This window comes from Chrysemys picta, chromosome 12, assembly GCF_011386835.1.
Source record: "Chrysemys picta bellii isolate R12L10 chromosome 12, ASM1138683v2, whole genome shotgun sequence".
NCBI classification, from domain to species: domain Eukaryota; kingdom Metazoa; phylum Chordata; order Testudines; family Emydidae; genus Chrysemys; species Chrysemys picta.
Genome location: NC_088802.1, coordinates 17354841 through 17367521, shown reverse-complemented (window position 1 = coordinate 17367521; position 12681 = coordinate 17354841). Strand labels below are relative to the sequence as shown.

Here is a 12681-nt window from a genome sequence, read left to right as displayed (position 1 = left end):
CTCCCCTTCCACTCTCCTGTCTGGCAGAGTCCTCGTAACCCCAACAAGGCTGGGCCCAGGATTCCTGGGGGGCTCGACCCCCAGCTTTGCTGTTATCACCTAGGACAGGGGCTAGGGTGTCCCCACTCCGGGGTACTCTCTCTGCACTGTGCACCTCCCTGACCCACTGATCATTTCATACAATTTAAAGCAAATACAAGTTGTTTAATTAACAATTAATTTTAAAACAAGAATAAGGAGAAATGGGAAAGGTTAAAGGAAAACACATCACCCTGCTCTGTGGCAGGGAACATCACAACCAGTGTCTCTGGACATCAGGGCACTTCACAGTCTGTTCCTTGTAGGTCCCAGGCTCCTTCTCAGGCCCTGGCAGGGATGCTGTGGGTTAGACACTTGCAATGGTGGTGGCCACACACCTCCGGGCTTTGGGTGGTGGGACCCTTCTTCCCAGCGTCAGCCCCCCATCAGGTTAAGATCCCCCTCCCAGTCTGGCCTGCAAGGACCCTTGGCTGGGGGTGTCTTTCTGCACTGGGCCGTTGGCCCAAGGTCCCCCCTTGGCTGGCCCCACTTGCTCACCACACCTGGCTCTGTGGCTGCAGCTCTGCTCCCAGCTGTGGCCTGCTTCCTGGGCTGCTTTTCTGGCCCCTCTGGATCCTGCCCAGCTCTGCTCCCCAGCTCAGCTCGGGCCCCTGCTCTCTCCTTAGCTCGGCCCCACTCGGTCTGCCTGACCCAGGCAATTCCAGCTCACACGGAGGATGGGACCCCCCTGGCCTCCTGACTCCCTGATTAGCTGCCTGCCCTGTCAATCAGGCTCATTAGCTGAGGCTGACCTGGAGCATTGGCCTCTCCCCATTCTTTTAGTGCTGGGAGCTAACCAACCAAAACACCCCCACTGAACGTTAGTAAGGGGGCAACAGTCCCCTTACACTGACAAGAGGCGTAAAGCCTGTGTAGACACCCTGGTGCCAGTGTAGACACCCTGATCGATTATAGCACTGCAATTAGCCTTCGGGAGGTGTCCCACAATGCCTGTTCTTGTCTCTCTGTTACAGCCCAAAGCTGGAGTTCCTTTACTAACCAAACCAGCCAAACAGACACGACTGCGGTTTTACCCCCACTGGCTAATCACAAGCCACACAAGCAATTCCCTTAGACACTCCAGTTTCCCAGTATCACCACCAGTGCCACTCGTTATGGAGACGAATGGTTATGAAAATCAATGCCCCAGTAAAAGAAAAAAGGTTCTCTCAATCATAGGACCAAGTTTTCCCGGTGCTCGACCTGCCCCGACTCCACCCCTGCCCCGTCCCCATTCCAACCCCTTCCCCAAAGTCCCCGCCCCAACTCCACCCCCTCCCTGCCCCATTGGACTCCTTCTCCAAATCCCCACCCCAGCGCCACCTCTTTCCCGAGCACGCTGCATTCCCCCTCCGCCCCCTCCCTCCCAGCGCTTGCTGCAGGAAACAGCTGTTTTGCGGTGGCAAGCGCTGGGAGCTAGGGGGAGAAGTGGGAATGGTGCGCTCAAGGGAGGAGGTGGAGGTGAGCTGGGGTGGGGGGTGGGGTGGGGAGCTTGGCTGCCGGTGGGTGCAGAGCACCCACCAATTTTTCCCCGTGGGTGCTCCAGCCCCGGAGCACCCACGGAGTTGGCACCTATGCTCTTGATCCCAAAGGACCAAGCCCCAGACCCAGGTCGATATATAAATCAGAGCCTACCCACAAATCACGCTGTTGCCAATCACGAGTTTAGAATCTAAACTCTAAAGGTTTATTCATAAAAGGAAAGAGATCTAGATGAGAGCTAGAATTGGTTAAATGGAATCAATTCCATACAGTAATGGCAAAGTTCTTGGTTCAGGCTTGTAGCAGTGATGGAATAAACTGCAGGTTCAAATCAAGTCTCTGGACCATCCCCAGCTTGGATGGGTCATTCAGTCCTTTGTTCAGAGCTTCCGTTTGTAGCAGAGTCCCTCCAGAAGTAAGGAAGCAGGATTGAAGACAAGATGGAGGAGCTGCAGCAGACTTTCATAGTCTCTTGTCATGTGGCCTTTCTTTTTTTGTTTCAAAGACAAGCATTCGGGCACATGGCAAGAAAAAACCTCAGAGTTCTGTCCATAGGCCTGTCCCTGCCTTGCTGAGTCACAAGGTGTATCTGCCTTCTCTCAATGGGTCAGTTATGTAGCTGATGGTCCTTAATGGGCCATCAAGCTGGCTAGGCAGAGCTGACACCAAATTGTCCGGGGTGTGACCCAGAAGCAGAGCACAAGTTTGAAATACAGACAGTCTAGGGCCAATATTTACAACTTGAAATACAAAATGATACATGCATCCAGATAGCATAATCATAACCAGCAAGCCATAACCTCCTCATAGACACCTTATTTTACCCCCTTTATACAAGATTTGGTGCCACCACAGGACTGTTGCCAGCACAGGTGTGCTCGAGGACAGCAACAGTGGGTTCGTTGCCTGGTGTGCTTCGCGTCAATGAACACACCAGGTGGAGAAGCAAGCAAAGTTTATTTGAGATCTCAAAACGGTGCAAGGAGACTGGCACGTCTCAAATCAAGCACATTAACAGAAACAGCTTTTCTTCTTTTATACATTTTGCAGTCAAGCCTCATCCCCCCCCCCCCCCACTACCTCTCCCCTTCTCCCCCCCCACCCATTCCCCTCTCTCTCTACCCCTCCCATCCCTGGTAACAATTACTAGGCAAATAGCATTACATTTAAGCAGTTAGATTAGGTTGGCAGCTATAAATTCAGCTCGTTAGTAAGTCTCCTTGAATTACTATCTTGTCCCTTTCCTTTGATTTACTATCTTTCTTTCAGCCAGTGGTATGCAGGCCTCATTATTACCGCTTGGTACTGGTAAGGGGGTTACCACTGATAGCAGGCTGCTTACACATTCCACTTGCACCTGGCTTTTGAGGTTGATTAGAGTTTAAACATGGAAGGAGTTTGGTTCAGGCCTAGTGCAGGAAGGCTTCATTGACACTTGTGATTTTCCACCTTCCTAGGGTGATGGTAATGCCTGGTGACGTCAACAGGACCTTGGTTGCAACAATGATCTATACGGTCCCAGTTCATGTCAATAACCTCACACCCCCAACGCAAAATTGATGCAGGAAGGGATGACACAAACATCACTGACCGCATCCCAAGAGCTCCCCATCCTTGGGTCTGTCTCACTACAGCTAGAATTGGGCTAGAAGCCGTATCAGTGTATAACAGAAATGGTTCATCAAAGTCATGTTTAATAACATGATTGAATCTCTCTCCAAACTCACAGTAAAACTTGATTAGAACAATAATGGATTGGATCTGCTCTTGCAGCATGGTTCCTGTATGTCTCATGTGATCTTGCCAAGAGCTAAAGAACAGAGCTACTTGATCCATACAAGCTCTGGTAAATGTTTGAAATCCAATTAATATTAAGACAGTGTAGATATTAATGTTGTCCATAGTATAGGACTCTTGGCATTTAGCCGTGAAAGCAATATGCTAGTGTGCCTCAGTTTCCCCTTTCATAGCGCACATCAGGTCTGGAATGTCTTTTCCCCTGTGAAAAGTTCCAAGACTGTTTACAGGCATTAACTGTGCAAAATCAGTATAACAAGGCCTTTTAACACAAGGTGTGTTCTCATGTGATCCTTTTAACATGTTTAAGGGTGTTTTCAGAAGATTAGGCACATTGTACATTTTTACAGTTCTTGGTAATAGCAACACAGTAGTTACAAAAATTACCATTAGCAATAACAACAAATTCGTTAAAAAGAACAGGAGTACTTGTGGCATCTTAGAGACTAACAAATTTATTAGAGCATAAGCTTTCGTGGACTACAGCCCACTTCGGATGCATACAGATGCACTCTGTATGCATCCGAAGAAGTGGGCTGTAGTCCACGAAAGCTTATGCTCTAATAAATTTGTTAGTCTCTAAGGTGCCACAAGTACTCCTGTTCTTTTTGCGGATACAGACTAACACGGCTGCTACTTTGAAACAAATTCATTGCAAGTTTTTACAATTATGTTTATTATTCCACACCTTTGGCCCAATACCATTGGGGTTGTGGCATTTTAGGGTTCCCCTGTGGCTTCTCTTTGCAAAAGTAAGTTCTCTTTCTCCTCCTTGTCCTGAATAGGGTGACCAGACGTCCCGATTTTATTGGGACTGTCCCGATATTTGCTTGTTTGTCCCGCATCCCGACCGATGTTTGACACTGGACAAACAAACAATTTTGCCCTCCGCTCCGGCACACAGGCGGAGCCCGGAGGGGCTCTCGCCCCCCCGCCCCGACTTCGCCCCTTCCTTCCCCCATTGGAGCCCTCCCCAAATCCCCACCCCCATCCCCGCCCCCTCACTGTCCCATTGGATCCCGAGCCAGGACTGGGGAGGAGACGCCCCTGTGCAGCAGCCTGGGCACACGGGCCATGGCCGGCCGGGGCTGGGAGCGCTGCAGTGCAGCGCGGAGGCTGCTCCAGCCCTGCAGCCCACGGGGCAGCGCGGTGGGTCTGGGGGCAGCTCGGAGCGGGCAGGGACCGGGTGGGCGGCACGGCCTGGGGGCGTGGGCCGCCCGCCGGATACACGTGGCGGAGAGGGGCTGCGGCGGCGAGACTTGTCCCAGGCGGGGCTGCTGGTGGACAGGGGCGAGGAGCCGGCTGAGGTCCCCTGAACCGATAAACTTCCCTGCCGCTGCTGGGGAGCTCCACGCCTCTCCCACTCAGCTGCGCTCCAGTGGCTCGCCCCACCGGGAAGGAGCCGCTGGAGCGCAGCAAAGCGGGAGAGGCGTGGGGCTCCCTGCCAGCGGCGGGACGCGCCGCATGTGCCCGGGGCGGGCCAGGGGGCGGGAGGCTGCGTGGGGAAGGCAGTGCGCGTGGCCAGGGTGCTGTGTGCGATCCGGCAGCGTGGCTGGGGCCTGCTAATGCCCCCGGCCCCTGCGAAACTGCTTTTTTTGCTCCGCCGCCATTTTTTTTTCACTTCGCCCACCCTCCCCCTCCCCCTCCCGTCCCAATATTTCATCCCTGTTATCTGGTCACCCTAGTCCTGAAGGCTCAAACCCTGATTGCTCTTGCTTAACAGAATTCACTGGCTGGTGGGGTGGGCTCTCTGTGCTAACAGCTATTAGCAAGTCTTTCCTCCCCCAGTCAGTCAGGTAATTTGCATCAACACAGACAGGAGCCAGTTCACCAGTTTTTAGATCCTTAATTGCTACCGATTCCAAGGCTGGGCACCGTCGTAAAGCTCGATTCATTAACACGCTAGCTTCAAAGTTCTGGTGTCCTTCCCTTACCAACCTCTGCTTCCACATGGAATCAAACGTTAAATTCACTGAGAGACTACAAGTTATATGCAAAGTGCCTAGAGATGAGAGCTTACCTGCCATCCCCTGCATTCCCAAGAGATTAACTGCCCAGCTGTTCTGCTCTGCAGACTCAGCTGCCCAGAATCGGCGTTCCACGGCATGAACCTGCCCCAGTAACACCATGATTTGCACATTGCTGGGGCCTGTACCATGTCAATTTCCTCATCACTCTCGTCGCCGCGCTGCAATCACTGCCGTCGCCTCCTTGCCTGATTTTGCTTTGGCATGTTCTGGCTCTGCATATACTCCAGGACAATGCGCATTGTGTTCATAGTGCTCATAATTGCCACAGTGATCTGGCGTCTGGTCTGAAAAAAGGCGCGAAACTATTGTCTGACGGAGGGAGGGAGGGGCGAGTGACAACATGGCTTACAGGTACAGGGAATTAAAATCAACAAATGTGGCTGTGCATCAGGGAGAAACTCAAACAACTGTCACACAGAATGGCTCCCCCCCAAAGATTGAACTCAAAACCCTGGGCTTAGCAGGCCGTTGATTTCACGGAGGGAGGGGGAAGCAAATGAATACAGAACAAATCTGGTCCATCTATTTTTTACATCTTAAGCTGGCAGCAGACGGTACTACATGACTGATAGGCATCGGCATCTTCTGGGTGCTTGGCAGAAAATGCTGCATTACAACTGCTAGCCATCATAGGACTGCCGGCAGGACTGAGTCTCCAGGAAACAAAACATGTCTGCCCAGGTGCCTCTGACCAAACTCACTGAGGAGTACGACGACGATGGATACCAGTTGTAATACACCGTCTACTGCTAAAAGGCAATTAGCTGCTGCTGTGTAGCAACGCAGTACCACGTCTGCCGGCACCCAGATGACATATGGTGACGGTGAGCAGAGCTGAGCTGAGTGGGCTCCACGCTTGCCGTGGTATGTTGTCTGCACAGGTAACCCAGGTAAAAAGGCGCGAATCGATTGTCTGCTGTTGCTCTGACGGAGGGGGAGGGGTCTGACAACATGTACCCAGAACCCCCCGCGACACTGTTTTTGCAACATCAGGCATTGGGATCTCAACCCAGAATTCCAATGGGTGGCGGAGACTGCGGGAACTGTGGGATAGCTACCCACAGTGCAACGCTCTGGAAGTTGACGCTAGCCTCGGTACTGTGGACGCGGTCTGCCGACTTAATGCACTTATTTCAGAGTAGCAGCCGTGTTAGTCTGTATCCGCAAAAAGAACAGGAGTACTTGTGGCACCTTAGAGACTAACAAATTTATTAGAGCATAAGCTTTCATGGGCTACAGCCTCCGAAGAAGTGGGCTGTAGCCCACGAAAGCTTATGCTCTAATAAATTTGTTAGTCTCTAAGGTGCCACAAGTACTCCTGTTCTTAATGCACTTAGAGCATTTTATGTGGGGACACACACAATCGACTGTATACAACCGATTTCTATAAAACCGGCTTCTATGAATTCAACCTAATTTCGTAGTGTAGACATACCCTGTTCCTCACTGTCCAGCCTGGCACCTGGTTGTGTGAAAACACATGTGAATGGGCCCAGCTCCCCGCGTGCCCCAGCCTGTCCTGGCATTACCCCCCCACTCCCCAGCCTCGGTGTCCCTGCAGACGTGCCCCATGGAGGGGTTACATCGTCTCTCGGCTCACCCAGCTACTGACTAGCTCTGGCCCCAGGGCCAGGCCCCGCCAGACCCCACTGGAAACAGCCCCCCAGCCGTGCGCCCAGCCCCCATGGCCTCCCCAGCCAGCAGGAACCCAGGAGTCCTGGCTCCTTCCTTAACCCTCATACCAAACTCCCTTAACTCCCAGTATAACCCGATGCCCCTGGACAGACTGCAGCTGGGCTGGGATAACACAGGCTGCTATGGGCACGGCTCAGACTGACCAGATTTTAAATCAGGATCAAAAACTCAGAAATTTCCCAAAACCCCACTTTATTGCTGTTAGCAAAGCTGCAGAGTGAGATCGAGGGTGGCCGGGCTGTGGACACACACGGGGCACAGGGCGGGGGCTATACAGGGACTGGGCCAGTCCCACATAGCCCCCACTCTGGGCGCTGGGCTCAGCAGGGCTGGATCCTGGGGGAGCCGCACACGGGTGCCATGGGGCCTTTAGCTGGGCGCTGGAGCTGCCCCACCCCCAGCCATAAGCCTGATCCTGCCCCATGGGAACCCATTGACCTGGAATGGCCGAATCTGGCCCAAAGCCTTCTGGGTAATGGCTGGAGGGGCTTTACCTGAGGTGACTGACAGCACCTGGGGGGCCAATAGGGGCCGGGCTCGGGGCCCAATCCAGTGCCCACTGGAGTCAAGAGAAACCTTCACCATGACAGCAACGGGGTTTGGATCAACCCCGTGGGCCCTGCTGCCCCCTGACGGGGGGCAACCCCCATTCCCAGCCCCCATAAGGCAGGAGCCCTCACCCTGGATAGGCGCCCCCCCCCAAGCCCAGCAGGGGGGTGCGGGGGCAGCCAGAGGGGCCAGCTCCCCAGTGAGTCTCTAGCGCGTTGGCTTATCACAGGTTACAGGTCCGGGGGCTCCATCCTGGGTACAGCAGCTGGCACTGATGAGAGCAGAGCAGGGACGCTGTGGGCAGTGCGGTGGTGTGTGTGAGTGGGTCTCACGAAGGCAAAGAGGGTCAGTTACCAGGAGCCCTGGGTCCCAACGCAAAGCTGGCAGGGATCAGGGCTACTCCCTGGCACCCCCAGGGAGTCTTCCTTTGACACGGGGGGGCTGGGTGGTCCCAGGGGCTGTGGCTGGCTGGGGGGGCATAGCGGGTGGGGGGGTCTCCCCAGTGGGTGCTGTCTGGGCCCAGGGGCTGCGGGTGCAGTGGGTGCCCTCCCCGGGCAGCGGCTACTCACAAGGGGCCCCGTGGGTTACGGGCGGCGTTCATCTTCATGCCCTTGATGATGAGGATGGTGCCCGCGATGATGCTCACAGCCAGGGTCTCTGTGGTCTTGGGAACAGGGGTGTGCACCTGGACTTCTGGAGAGAGGGGGAGAGGGACAGGCCATGGAGTGAGGGGGGCTGTTCCCACCCTTCCCTCCCAGAGCTGGGATAGAACCCAGGAGTCCTGGCTCCCAGCCCCCCTGCTCTGACCCACTAGTCCCCATTCCCCTCCCATAGCTAGGATAGAACCCTGGCTCCCAGCCCTGTGCCCAGCGAGGTCCCCGGGCGCACCAGCCTCACCCCAGTGCTTCATGAAGGGCTCGGGCAGCCCCCAGTGCTCCACCCAGCAGTTGTAGAAGTCACCCAGGCTGGGGAAGAAGGGCAGGTAGGAGAACTTGCGGAAGGAGTTGTCCTGGCGTGTGTAGAAGTCAGTCTCGGAGATGCCCCCCGTCACCTCCTGCCCATTCTTCAGTCACGTGAGGCGTAGCACCGGCGGGAAGAACTTGTCCACAAAGTAGATCAGGACGTTGGGCTCGCCCAGCTCCACAGGGCCTCTGGGGAACACGGTCACCTCAGGGGGCACTGGGGAGACAGGGGTCAGTGGGTCCCATTGCCTGCCCGTGAGGCAGCCAGTCCCTGCCCTGGGGTCAGATCGGAGCCAGCGCCCCTGTGACGGAGTGGGACTGTTCTTAATGTTTCCTCTCAATACTGTAGAGGTGCCTCAGTTTCCCCTATGCATTTCTTAAGTCTCTAGAGGGTGAGATTGTTGCAGAGCATAGGGCCAGTGTGCATAAATGGGCGGCACTCTGTCTCCTGGCAACTAATGGCCAGGGCCCTTCCCCCCGCAAGGGGATGCTAAAGGTGCTGGAGAACAAAGAGATCAGGTGACCTCCTAGCCTGGGAAAGGAAAAAGCCCAGAGGAGGAGGGGCTGGAGGGGGTTTCAGTTTGGAGCTGGCTGGGGACTAGGAGTGAGTGTAGACATGGGTGTCTGGCTCACTGCCCCCAAAAATCGACCCGGCTGAGGGGTCCTGTTCTCTGTACCTACATGCTCTGTTTTAGACCATGTTCCTGTCATCTAATAAACCTCTGTTTTAGTGGCTGGCTCAGAGTCACGTCTGACTGCGAAGTGGGGGTGCGTGCAGGACCCTCTGGCTTCCCCAGGACACCATCTGGGAGGATTCGCTGTGGGAAGCGCAAGGAGGGGCAGAAAATGCTGACTGCTCTAGGGTCAGACCCAGGAGGTGAAGCCGTGTGAGCTTCTTGTCCTCAAGCCAGTCTGCTCAGAGAGAGGAGGCTCCCCAGAGTCCTGACTGGCTTCATAGGGAGCAGTTCCAGAGCATCGCCCAGGGACTCCATGAAAGCCCCCTAGAGAGGACAGGCCTCGTGTCCCATTCCCTGCCCCCCTGAGCCAGCCAGTCCCTGGTGCTCACGCTCCAGCTCAGGGTCTCTCCCCAGGACTGTGGGGGCATCACCTGGGCCTTCCCAGCTCCCTGCACTGACAGCTCATGGGGCACAAGGGGCAGGGGAGAGAATCCCTCAGGGGCAGGGCCTGGTGCTGGGCAGGGGCCACGAACAGCCCTCGGCAAAGGAGCTGCCCTGGGCCCCCAGCCTGGAGGGTGTGAACTGCCTGGGGCCCTGCCTGCAGAGCCCTCGCCCGGCTGACTGGCTCCTCGGAGCTCTCACCAGGGGCTGGGAGGGGATCTGAGTGGGGACTCGCACTGGGCATGCACGAGGAGGGAAGGGTCCCGGGAGCAGTGCCTATCATGGAAATGTCCCACCGTTCTGGGCCCATGTGCGGTTGGACCTCTCAATCAGGTTCTCCAGGTACAACTTGATCATAGCCATGATGCCCAGAGCGTGCTGCACCTCAAAGCTGGTGAACTTGCTGAAGTCAGGCAGGCGCCAGATGGTCTCCTTCCTCTCCAGGTCCACGTACAAGATCTCGTCCTGGTCGAACTCTTGCATGAACTCCCCGGACGCCTGCTGGGATCGGTCCGTGCGCTGGTAGAATGCCACCTGGGAGGTCACGTGATCCACTGCGGGGAGACAGGCATCCCCATCAGCACCCACACCAGCCCCTCCCCTGGGATACAGGGTGTCTGATCCCTTCCCCTGGGGCCACAGCCCCCTGGCCGTGACAGTGGCACTGGGACGCCCCGGTGTGAGGGGAAAGTGGGTGCAGGGACCCTAGGGACCCCTGGTATCGTGCTGCGGCATTGGGGTCAGCGCTGCCTGGGAGGGGACAGCGCCCCCTACTGTGATCCCCCTTCTGCTCAGTTCAATCCCTTTCAAGCCGTGGCCAGGCCTATCCCCACTTAGCTTGTGAAGGGAGACATGACCCCAGTCCAGAGTGATTTAGGGGGGAAGTTGGATGTTATTACTGCCGAACAGTTCATTCTCCCGTCTGTGCATGCATGGGGCTGGTTCCATGTCCTGGTTCTCGGGGTGATTTCAATCCCTGGCCCCTGACACTCACACCCCAGGCCGGTCACTGGGAGACCCAGGAACTCCCCAGCCAGAGAAATTAAAGCTGCGCTGGGGGGTCAGACACACTCCGGGAGCAGGAGGGGTCTGGCTCAGGGCTGAGTTGGGCACCAACATCCTAGGGAGCTTGCCCGGCAGGATCTCACAGGGCAATGCAAGGAAGGAAGGAAGGCTCTAGCCGAGGAGAGAATCGGCCCCACAGAGCCCCGCTCCCCGTGGGTCTGAGTCCTGGGGGGATGGGGGACAATGGGGACAGGCCGGGGAGCGGGTCCAGGGGCTCCCTGCTCTGCACAGACGCACTCACTGCTCAGCAGGGTCTGGCCCTGGTGCGGCTCTTTGGGGAACATTTCCCCATCCCCCACTGTGCCTGGCACCCCCCTGGGAGGGGTCAGCCCCCGAGTCCCTGTGGGGAAGGGGGGCTGCACCCCTAGGGCAGGGCTTTGTCATACCCAAACCTCAGCACCTTCCCCACGCTCCCTCTGCTGCCCCCGCACCAGCCTCCCCTCCCCTGTTGGCATGGGGGTGAGACCCTCCCCTCCTTGCAGCCCCCACCCTGCCCAGATCAGCCCCTATCCTACCCTGCCCACTCCATCCCCTCCCCACCATGGGGTGAGACCCTCCTTCCTGTAGCCCCCTCCAAATATGGCTACCCCACCGTCCACGTACCTATCCCTGCCCCATCAGCCCCCCCATTGTCCCCTCCCTGAGGGGAAGCCAGGCGCTATGGGGGTTAAGTTTCACCCCAGGCCCAGGTGTCCCAGCCCCCACCCTGCCCATACCTGTCACTGCCCCGGCGCCCAGCAGGGCTAGCAGGGTGAGCAGGGCCAACTGGGCCATGGGGACGCCCCATCCTGCGCCCATCTCCTCTCCCTGGACACTGGGACGGCAGCACTAGGGGACCGGGGGGGGGGAGCACATGTCACACCCTGGAGGGGGGCAGCGCCTGGCATTGGCCAGGGGAGCCTGAATGCCAATGGCTGAAATCCCTGCGCTGACCAGGCTGTTACCGGGCAGAGCAGCAGCGCCAAGCCCCTCAGAGAGAAAATTCAGTGTTCCCGGCTGTCACAGACTCACAGATCGTGCCCACTCCTGGCCTCGTGCGGTCCATGGGGGGTGCCCCTTTCAGTGAGACAGCTCTTCTCGGCGGTCCACTCTCTCTCGGGGGTCAGGCCCCTCCACCTCCTGGAGCCGCACCTCTCGGAGCCTTAGCACGTCTGTCTCTCGCCAGGGGCCCCTCAGGGAGTCCCCTCACTCTGGACCCCCGGGGCCTCCACCCTCCTGAAGGGGTTGATGCCACCCTGTTCTCTAGACCGGAGTGACTCTCAGCCAGCGTAACACAGGATGGTTTATTGAGAGTTGAACACAGCACAGGAAACTCTCAGGGCCTCAGGCCTGGCCTCCCTCAGCCCAGCACATCCCAGTCTCCCCTGCATCCAGGTGGGCTCTGCCTGCTCCCCGTCTCCAGCCCAGAGCCCCCCTGCTTCCCAGCTGGCATCTGAGATCACCGGCCCCAAGCCCTGCCTCGGTCCATTGTCTTCTCTCCAGGAAAACAGGGTTGCCTGGGCCTCCTCTCCCCTCTTCTGTCTTCTGGCCCCCTCTGGCTGGAACTGGCTGGTTAGGTCACCGGGGTCCTCTCTCTGCAGCCCATTGTCCTCCCACTGGCCAGAACCGGCTGCGACTCCTGACCTGGGTCTCTGGGTCACCAGGTCACCAGTCACTGGGGTATCCGTCCTCCAGGCCATCGGCTGGGGTCCCAAGTCCCCTCTCCGGTTCTCTGTAACAACAAACTCCCTCTCCCTTCACCAGTAACACCCGGGGACACTGAGTCCCACTCCCTCTGCATGCAAACCATTGGAAAAACATGGAAAAAACAAGACAATCCCCCACTTCATCACACTGTCTCTCAGGATTGTATCATGAGTCTCAGGATAATTCTTGTGTTTTCCTAAAGCCCCAGCTCCAGGAGTC

At 56.8% G+C, this 12681-nt stretch overlaps 1 protein-coding gene and 1 pseudogene across 3 annotated transcripts in view; both read right to left on the bottom strand.

Annotated features, from left to right (window-relative positions):
- Positions 1-12681, bottom strand: part of LOC101953695 (zinc finger and SCAN domain-containing protein 2-like) — a 222750-nt gene that overhangs the window by 84291 nt on the left and 125778 nt on the right. The window lies entirely within an intron of this gene.
- On the bottom strand, positions 8125-11581 carry LOC101935641 (HLA class II histocompatibility antigen, DP alpha 1 chain-like; annotated as a pseudogene).